Raw genomic sequence first — 11050 nt, forward strand, 5'->3', positions numbered from 1 at the left:
TGGCTGGATTATGTCTAAATAAAGCCTTGCACTGTATGAATCACTGTGTCACTGATCCCCTCTGCTTCCCAGACAACAGGTTTGCCTTCTGCAAGCTGTCACTGGCTTTCCACTCTTTCAACTGAAGAATAAAAGAGAGGAGAAACCGAGACTGTGTGAGGGAGAGAGGGGAGTTGACGTTCATCAGTCGAGTGCCGTGGCTTAGCCTAAGAGGCTTGAATAATCAGTATGTTAAGCTGTCAGGGTGTGCGCTCGCACCTACCACACGCTTACTAACTCCTGGGTGCTTTTTAATCAAGCAAAAATGCTGAGAGGCAGTGGCGAGTGCCAGGAGCCCAGGCTAAGAGATGAGCTTTAGAATATCTGTTACACTTTCTCCTGACATTACCAGACGTGCATTTTCACTGTAAGCTGCAGACACGTCTGTTTTTTTCTTTCCTTTTTTCTTTAAAGAGGACACAGTCATTTTCTCCAGTCCTTTACTCCATGTGAGTCATCATATTCAGTGTAGCTGCCTTGTAGCGCGATTCATGTGTGCGTTCTACAAATGGCTTTCACATTTACTGTGAATGAAGGCAATCTGTGTAGTTTCTAGTCTATTGTTCTCATTTTTTTCATGACCTACTGCACTACAGGAGACCCTGGTGCAGAGCGCAGTTACAGCATTGCTCAACTGTGACAGTCTAATTTAGATTATGAACCCAGACGTTATCTACTGCCTTGGATTGGACAAAATCAAAGGGCAACTGTGGAAAAACTAAAATACACCCTTACTGCCACAGGAAATAAGGGGGTGGGTAGAATGTAGGTGATGCTTGGGCTTGATTAATTGATCATCAACACGTGTGAGCACCTTCATAAAAGCTCAAGTTTTGGCAATTGTGTGTTAACACAATGGCAAGGTCTTAAAGGTAAAGGTCTTAAAGAAGCAATTGTTGCTTCCAGAACAGTTGTAAAGCCATTTCCAAACAATTTGAGGTCCGTCATTCTACAGTGAGAAAGGTTCTTCACAAGTTGAAAACATTAAAGATGGCAATTTCACCCCAAGATGTGAAATGCTCAGGGAAATTTTAAAAAAGGCTGAGGGCTACATCTCCGACTCTATGGGCCTCAGCTAGCATGTTAAATGTTAAACTTATTGACTGTACAATTAGAAACAGACTGAACAAGTATCCCTTGTTTGGAAGGAAGCCTCTCGTCTCTACAAAAGAATATGGCAGCACTGTTTAGGTTTTAGCAGCTGCATCTAAACGATCACAGGACTTTTGGAGCATTATCCTTTGGACAGACAAGAACAAAGTAGAGATGTTTGGCCATAATGCACAGAGGTACATTTGGAGAAAGCCAAACATAGCATATCAGCTCACAGACCCATCAGGAACATATTCTGTTAAATCTGTTCCTCTTGGGCAGAAACACATAACAAATCTAAGGTATGTATACGTTTTCTGCCCACAACATGCTACCTAAGCATTAAAGAAAATTCCTAACATGTCTACTTGGATTGGAAACCACCTTTCCTCTCAAATGGCCAATACAAACACAGACTTGTGTTGTGTAATTCAGGAAGTTCAGACACATAATTTCAGCTTTTAGTTGATGTTAGCTTCGATGTCTGAATGCTTTGTTTCTGCGGTTCACTGACAGTCCAGTGTGCAGCAACTAATTTAGACCTGAACGCTGTATAAGAGCTCTTGAGCTGTGTGACAAACTGTTATTGCATAGCACAAACCATGAAGAATAATAGTGCTGTTGTTGCAAGACCATTTATAAGATCGAGACTTTAGCTTTGCAGAGCAGTGACTAACATACAACTATGTTGGCCACTGTTTGATCAGTTTCGTGCCTTTTGGAAAAGTATCTTTAAAAAAGCTAAATTATATACAACATATTTTTATGTTGCAGGGATAAAAAAAAAAAAAAATATATATATATATATATATATATATATATATATATATATATATATATATATATATATATATATATATATAAAAAAAACGTGTGTGTGCATAATACTGATTATGTTGTTTCTTATAGCAAACAACAGAATGTTTAGTGTCTTGCTTGCTTCTGACACATTTCAGACTTGGATGAAGCAAGAAATGGCAGACTGCAAGCCAGCTGCTCATTCAGAAGAACAGTGAGGGGTTGGGGTTACACAAACTTTTTAACCAACCATTGATTATTTATTTCCATCCATCCATATTCTTAACTGCCTATCTTACTTATTGGTGCCTGAAGGGCTGGATTCTATTCCAGCTGGCATAGTGTGACTCATAGGAAGAGTTTTGACAATTTTCTTTGTCAAAAGTGGATAAAATCTGACTGATTTGAAAAGCTGTAAGACTGTTAATTGTAGAGGAGTTTTGAAAAATTTAGGATCTTAGAGTCTTTACACTAATTTATTATAGAGTTGGGTAAAAAGACTGCAATTCATCATTTAGTCTGTGCTGTTTAGGTCATTAGAAGAACAATTATGATAATAATAATAATAATGATACTAGTAGATGAATAAATAGTAGCTTAATTAAATTCACACACAATGACCTAGGTGCATACCATATAGCAGTGAGGTGAATTTTGAGGTCAAACGCCAAAAATAAAATTAATAGCACCGGTTTTGGGCTGTTGTCATGAGGCTGATGATTCTCTGGAGGGTGGGGCAGGAGTGGTTGGAAATTCTGAGTCAGTGGGTGGGTGTGTGGATTTAAAAAAGTCCTCTGAATAATTGATTGTTACATGTGAGAGACACCAATAAGGTATGCACAGTGTTCCTCTGTCACAATCTGGGTCACAGTATGTGACTGCATCAGCAGGTGTAAACTGTCGATGTTGAAATGGTGAGAGCAGCTGATATTGGTATGACATGGATGGAATTACAGGAAAATTGGACACTCAATTTCTTCTTTAGCACTACTCAAACTCTATCAATCTTATATTCCATTGTGCTTGTTTCTTCCAGGTCATTTTTTTTAAATTTCCCGTGAGAAATCTTAATATCAGTGTTCCCATGGGCAATTGGAATATTTAATTCATTTGAAGCTGTCACAGCTTTGCTGTTGTTTTAACTGAGAAAACAATAAATCTGCATAGAAGTGCTTGTTCTTTTAAATAGAAAAGTAATGAGTAACTGCACTCGTATTCAAAGCATAAAATGGACCTTTCAACACATGTCAGACACGGTAATAAATGAACACAGTGGAGCTCTAATCTAATTAAGAAAAAACCTAAAAACAGAGGAGCACAAGGCTAATTTTGACACAACCCTCCACTCTGGGTTTGTGCATAGCTCTTTAATCACTACAGTCCGCTTTACTCCAAGCCAACAATAATATTTTCTTGTCACTTCACCACTGCCCGTATTAGCGAGTATAAAAATAGTACACGGGGCAGAGGGGTTGCCTATTTATGACCATACTTCACCACCCATAGCGATGCAAGGAAAGCAGCGGGGAAGGCTAAAGCTCTGTTCCTGCCTCACCTTTTGCTTCTTAACCCTCAGCAGCCTCTTCCATTTCGCCCCCTCCCTACTCTCCATCCTCCCTGATTGATCTCAAAAACCTTCGCTAGCTTAAATTACATCAGCCAGTGGCTTTTGCGCGGAGACAGAACGGCCCTCGGGTTTCATAGATCATAATTCTCTCCAATAGCTTCAACTTTTAAGAGATGCCATGTTCAATTTCAGCAGTGCCTCACACCCATCCATTGCTTTGAATTATGACACCTGATAGATTGTTTAAGTTTATGGCCCAGCTCAGTGACAGAGAAATGCTTACAAATCAACTGGTCTAAAGGCAGGAGTGAAATGTAAAAAAACAGACGGTGGCCTCAGGAGTGCCCACTGGTTTGTTTGCACAGTTCCTATGCAAGTGTTTTATCAACTACCCAGGGTATAATTTCTCTAAATGCCCATTGGTTGCTGTACCGCTTGATGCTCTCAACCACTCGAGCTAGAATGAAAAAATATATATACTTTCATGTTTTGGTATGGCTATACCTAATAGCATCTGACCAACTGCTAATTTGAATTAAGTGCAAGGGTCTTTTCAATGTGGTTGAAGTTGTTTTATTCATTTTTAGTTGTCTGATGTATGAAAGCACTGTAATGTATCTTAAAAAATATGGCATGCCTAAGCACAGCTGCCTCAAAGAGCCTGTTAAGTTCTGACTGCCTCAGTCGCTGTTTTTTGCTCCCAACATCATCAACAGTGATGAATGGTAGCTTAGAAATGTATTCCACTAATCACTGATATCAACAAAGAACTGATTTCAGTATTTTGCTAATGATAACGTTGGCAAGGAAGCAAGCTAGCTAAAGTTAGCCATCTAGCAGCTTCACTAAGTATCACAGAGTTTTTGCAACACCCTATAATTATGGCGGGTACACCCCAAATTAAAGGTGTATTGGTTAATTATACAGTATGGAAAATGGTTTTAAATTTTCTGTCCTGCTCATGTGAGTGGCATTGATGCACAGTGGCTTTAAATGTTTGTGACACCAAGACCATTAGTTGTTCATTACAAAATGTCGTTTTTTTTCCTGTAAACATGCAACACAGGTGACTAGATGATTGGTTTGGTTTGTCTAATAGTGTGACTGTAGTAGTGAAGCACATTTTAATTTCATTTTCATTACTGTTGCTCAAACCACATGAACCTCGTCTGCTGTACTTGGAGTCAGTTGGTTTGTATAATACATGGAAAATTAACCTTTTTTCAAATTAAATTTTGGGTTCCTCCAATTATGAAAACAAGATAATTGAAATAGCTGCCACAAATTGTTTCATGATAATTTCCTTGTGTGTTCTATAAGACCGACACCCCCATTCCTTTTACAACAGTACCCATTCCTAAAAGTCCAAAATCACTCCCACCAGCCTGCGTCAGGCTCAGTTCAGTCTGCACTGAATGATTGACTGTTGAGTCACAGTTGCAGGAAATCATGGTTCCAGGAAATCCATTGTTAAAAGAATATATACAGTAAATGCAACGTGTTCTTAAAGTTAATGAGCACCCCTGTTAAATATCATGATCATTTTTGCCGTAGATGAGCAGCTTTAGGCTTTTTTTATTGTAGGTCATCTGATTTGGTATATGTACCAGTTTGACAGTTGATTTAGGAGAACTAAACCACTTTGGCTTCAGTCCATACGTACACACCAGGTTTGTGTTGGCAAGAGAAAAATTTAAAGACACACTTGTATTTATATGTATGCCAAATATCATGTGCAGAGTATGGACATGGCATTATACCTGCAGCTATTTTATATTTTTATTTTATTTCATTTTATTTTTCTGTGTCATCACTCCACAAACACCTAGGTTCCCTCCACTGCTAGAAGAAATTCTACGATTTTCTAGGAATTTTCTGGATTATTTGTTTTTTTTCCCCCAGTTTTTTTAAATTTACCTACACATTGAATTTATTATTTACGGAACGCTTCATTAAAATACCAAACAAACAACCAAGAACCCTGATGATTTTTCTGGGTTTTTTTTTTTTTTTGGTTTTTAATAGTGTGGATTTATCCTGAAAGTGTAGTTTACAGAACAAGACCTTAATCTTATGCTATTAGATGATTGAATGTAAACAGCATGCCACATGTGTACACATTTTAATCCTTAAGGCTGTCATTTTATGGTGTTAAATCACATCCACAAAAAGGGAGGGTTCAGGGTTTGAGAGGTAGGGTTGAAATGCCACTTGAAAAGCAAAGATGAAGTAAAAATGACTTTCCATGTTATTCATATGCTGTAATCAATCTTTATTATGGAAATATATACACTAGTCCTCAGTTAGTTTATCATTTATTAGCTCAAAGGGAAGAACTCCACAGTGTAAAGACAGGAATTCTTTGTCAGGCCTTTTGTTCGTGTCCGTTTGCTCTCCTTTACTGCATGACAGCATCCAGTGAGTGTCACAGGTCTTTTTCACACTGAGCCAGTCCCCACACAGGCAGCTCCCACCACACTGTGCACTGGGCCAGGCCAGTGGGAGATCCGGAATGGCTCAAAAGGGCCAAGCCACAAAGGGCCAGCTGCTTGCATTGCATTGGCTTTACATAGGAGGAAGTACTGGATACATGTGATGCATCTTTTTCCAGTGCAGTTATTAGATTTGGAAAATTAGGGGAAATGAACAAGCTCTATTAACACATTTTGCACCCCTTTAATAGATCTCTGCTCAGCTTTAATCAGTCTTTATTTTGTAAAAACAATTCCTGCCTGTTCACATTTCATTTGCTGCTCTTTCAGCACTTCATTTGTGTGTTTTGCTCAAGTCAAACCTCCACAAACACCTAGTGCCCTAAACTGACAGCTGTGGCATTCTGTGAAGTGAAGGTATAAAACTGCCATGACACGGTGAGCAACACTCGTTGTCTGCATTAAATACACGCAGCTCAGCTTAAGCATAAAGTGGTGGCTTATAAAGCCATGCAAGTGCGCAAGCAGGCGTGTGCAAACACATCACAGGGGTTCATAAATATCTCATTCTTCTAGGGATGTTGCATATGCATTCTTATGAGAGCTTACGGTGCAAGAGCGCAGTAAGTGCATTAAATATAGCTGCACGGGAGCTCCTGGGCTCATGAGAGAGTTGTGTCCATAAGAAGGAAAACAAGGCCACTTTTATTTCATGTACCTATAGTCCTTTTAGGTTTGCTTTGAGGTGTATGTTTTTTACTTACAGTAGAATTACTGTCTGAATTCATGAATATAAGTTGTGATTCACTAAATGCAGCTGACTATTTGATGAAAACGGTGCATTCACAATGATGGCGTTTACTGGTCAGACCTACATCTTTTATTCCAACTTTTGCCATTTTGTTTAATTTCCGTTTAGGCCGTCGTCTTTTTTTCAGATGCTCCTTTGAGCAGTCACCACAGCCTCCCTGTCACCCTGTCCCTTGCATCCTCTTGTGTCTTTCATTTAATTGTCTGTCAATGATTTGGAAAACAATAAATCACTTTTTTTTGCTGCTATACTCTTTTGCTGGTTTTGCACCCCTTTCCTTTACAGAGGTCTGTTTTTTAAGCCTCTCTAAATCTCCAAACTCACTAAGAATTGTCTTTATCTTGATATAAAAGAGAAGCTTTCGTCAATGGGATTCATCTAACCGACGTCAGGTAGCGTCTGTAGGTGACCCCGTGGAAGCATTAACGTCTGCACCTGCAAGGGTCTGCCATCAGCTCCACTTTATGGTGCTCAACTGAGGTATTGGTTGATTGTCAGCGTGGCCTTTTGGTATGGTGCAGGTATCCTCAGGCGCATGAATCTGCTGCTACCTGAGCCCATAATTGCCTCTGTCATTGCCACCTGGAGATGTCCCACAGTAGAGGATGCGGGGCAGCAGTTTGCCCTAGCGATGTCAAAAGCACCCGCTAGCCTGGTCCCAACTCGGTACTGGATGACCATGTCCCCACCCCCACCATAGCGTTTTTTTGCCCCCATAATGTCTTTAGGAATGTCTCCATATAAAAGGCACATTTTAAGTTTAATAAATGGATGTTTATCAAGTTAAGGACTAATTGAGTTAATCAAGATTACACTTATTGATTAGAACTTTCACCATAGTAGCTCTACAACATTATTAAGCCTAAGATTTCGTTACTGAATAACAATTAATTGTTTGGATTAATGAAAGACAGAAGAGAGTCAGCATCTTGGCCACAGCCAGCTGAGCTTCTGCTGTGCACTGGTGCAAACACACACCAGCACGTTCCTTCATTCTTAATTTACACTTCCTAATAAACTAACAGCCTGACACTTGAAGAAATGAGTATGAGCATGCAGTCGGCAGCATCATAAATCCTCTCTACACTGACATATTTGTAGTCAAAAACACCGTAAAGATGCCAAATCAAAGTACTGCTCACAGTTACAGATTTCTGTGTTTTCTTTCTGTTCTTGTTTGTCACTAACGATGCTGCTCTCCCCTGAGGCGGCCCTATTGGGACGACTGACGCTCCCACAAGGCTTTGTCACAGATGCTCTTTTTGTCTAAATTAGAAAATGATTATCACAGAGAGAAAGGTCAAACTGTCTGCAAGACACAATGAGCTCTTTTTAAGTTAAAAGTCACAGGCAGGCTTAGTATGATTGCATTATGGAAATATAATGTGAATATACATGCAAATGATGGTGTTTTTAACTTCTCACATAGGAAAATGTGAACATGTAAATAAACTATGCAAAGTTGAAAGTGGTGTGTAAGAAACGGGCATTTTTAATTGCCGTGTTGCATTTAGCAGAGAGATTGATAATAAAAATCGTTTCAGCTCTTCACACCTGTAACTCTGCATATAAGAGGAGGTTTTTCGGTGGAGTGAAAACACAAGTTAAATTAGTATTATGCATTCTACCTGCGCCTCAAAAACCACCCTCAAAACCCCACATGGGAAGCAGCAGCTGATGTTGTTGTAAGGTCCAATTTTCAGAAATGATTGAGTGGCTTTAAAATCTCTTGGCTGGCAGTATTGATGTCTAAAGCACTTTAGCTGTATCTCTGTCTCAGTCACAAATACACACACACACAGACATATACACACTCCACTTCCCCTTCCTGGTGAAGTACAGGATGTGCGGCTCAAGAACTAAGCAGTTTTTTCTCCTCCTCTGCTGTTGCCAGGAATGCTTTATGGGCCATGTTAATATTGGACTTCTCTGGGTAGAAAGATTACTTGATTCAATCAAGCAAGTCGCTGCCTTGTAAAGTCATTACACTTTGTGCAATGTCATGTGTTCTGGAGCCAGCGGACGGACCCGTGTTCTGCTAGGAAGTGGCCTAGCGAAAGCATGTGTGCCTTGCACGTCAGCAGCTATAAATAGCCATCACCAACTAACATAAACACTTTTCAGAAATCAATTAGAGATGCCTTTTCCGCTACCAAAATACAGCATGCTGTCCTTGTCAATTTGTGCTCCGGGGCAGACTTCAAAATAAAAGAAAAAAAGAAAAGACTTCTCAGTGAATTTGCACGTGGTTAAAGCTGGAGGGTATGAGATTGCAAAAGACAAAAGGGGAGGAGATGCAGCGATTGCAGGGTAGAGAAGGAGGAGGAAGTTGATATCAAAGCAGAATATCAGTGCAAGAACAAAAATATGGTGACCTCACTGATAGCATCTCCGTGTCACTTTTCTAAGGGGAAAGAAGTGCTGCAGGGAAAACTTGTAATATGCGTATAGATAAGGCAAAGAAGACAGAAAAAGGTGAGAAGAGAACAGAAAAGAGCGGCAGTTTTAGAGGTGCTTTAGGTGAGTGAAGAAGAAAAAGAAGAGGAGAGGGCAGCAAGTACTTTTTCCAGCTCAGTGCAGACTGAGAAAAGCAGACTCTTACCTGCTCAGAGGTTGTGGCTGGTGGGACGGAGAAGTGAGGAGAGTCAAAGGGTCCCGGGGTGGTCTGGGTGGTAGGGGGTCTCGGTCCGGCTCGAAGCGGGGCTGGAGGGTGGTCCAGGAGAGGGGAGGAAGGATGGAGTGACAGGGAGCAGGGAGACGGGGAGGCTAAAGGGGGGAGAATAAACGCCGCTTGCCTCTCCCTCCCTTTCTCTCTCTCTCTTTATCTCTTTTCTCCTTCCAACATACACACACACACAAACACACACGCGCTCGGAGGCAGACTCCAAAAGCCCGAGTCACTCAGATAATAGATAGAGAAAGAGTCTTTACATTTACAAGCTCTGCCACAGGGGGAGGATGGGGTGAGCTCCCCTCCCACTCTCCTCCAGGCAGCCAATGGCAGGTGGCAGAGAGGTGTCCAGCCAGCCAATGAAAGCAGAGGCAGACGGTGCCTTACCCCAGCCAATAAGTGCAGTAGCTCATATCCAGTTGGAATAATTACAATATGGAAGGAGTCATGAAAGGCTTCCCTTCTGAAGGACAGAACAGGCGTCACACTCCTGCCACAGAGTGTGATTTAGGGCTGCCACAGACATTAGAGTGATTAGATTCTGGGCCAATCATCCCAGCACCATACCACTGCTGCTTGACAGTAAAAACTAAAGAGGGTTCTAGTTCACTGGAGTTTGAGAATTAGTCATTCACACACACAAAAAAGCATAAGCACTCATGTGTTTATATTCACAGGCTGTCACATGCAAACCTTATGAATTGTCATGTGTCACGCTCTGTACCTTTAACGCTGAACATCTACAGGCTCGTCAACTATGAGCGGAGAATAAGAACCGAGTGTGAAATTTCATCAGGCACCTTTGCTCTCACGCTCACTGAGGACCATACCTCACTTCCACAAGTCTTATTTTATTTCCTCCCTCTCAATCGATGGCTCCGGCAGGCAGCGGGCATAATAAATGATCAATGGTGAGCGGTCAGGTTGAGGAATGAGAGGCACATGACCAATTCAGGAAACAAAGGAAACACCAGTTATACTATTACATCAAAAAAACAGAAAAGTGGTTGTTCTTTTAGTCAGCACATTTTGATGACTTGCTGAAAAGTAGATTTTTTTTTTTTTTTTTAAGAATTCTCAAGGGCCGCCAGCTGTGGAGGATGCAGGGTTTGAAACGGCGCTATGAAACCCAGCACTTTCCTCACTTGGTTCACAATTAACAATACCCTGATATCCTTTTGAAAAAAGAACATTCCTCAAGGAAAATGATACTCCCATTTTCTTAACTGCTGTTCTGAGTTCTGCTACAGTCTATCCCAGCATCCATTGGATAAGAAGTGAGTATAGAGTGGAGAGACCGGCAGTTGATCAGACAGACGCCTTAAATCACACTCGCACCGTGTAAATGTTTCCAGTAAACAAACGTGTGCATGCCTGTCATGACGAACAGCCCACAACTTTCTAGCACAAAGGAAAACATAGGGATGATACGTGAAATAGAAACATGAATAGTGATAAATTAACCCATAAATACCATAAATGATCTGCATAGCTACTGGGTCTGAAAAGTGAACCTGCATTCTTTCTCCTAGCCAGCAGGAGGCAAATTCTTTGGTTGCCAAAATACTTACACTGTGTTCCTTTAGTAAATTTTAGATCCACAGGCTGATATTATATTAGATGTTTGAATATTTATCTGT

General features: G+C 40.6%; 1 protein-coding gene across 11 annotated transcripts in view; it reads right to left on the reverse strand.

The window, feature by feature from the left end:
* Positions 1–9665, reverse strand: part of pcbp3 (poly(rC) binding protein 3) — an 87205-nt gene extending 77540 nt beyond the window's left edge. For all 11 annotated transcript variants that reach the window (XM_026145923.1, XM_026145922.1, XM_026145921.1 and 8 more), the window contains exon 1: positions 9342–9665. The gene's annotated coding sequence lies outside the window, so the exon portion shown is untranslated. The remainder of the gene's footprint in view (positions 1–9341) is intronic.
* Between the last annotated feature and the right edge of the window lie 1385 nt (positions 9666–11050).

Source organism: Astatotilapia calliptera, chromosome 16, assembly GCF_900246225.1.
Source record: "Astatotilapia calliptera chromosome 16, fAstCal1.2, whole genome shotgun sequence".
Taxonomy (NCBI): Eukaryota; Metazoa; Chordata; class Actinopteri; order Cichliformes; family Cichlidae; genus Astatotilapia; species Astatotilapia calliptera.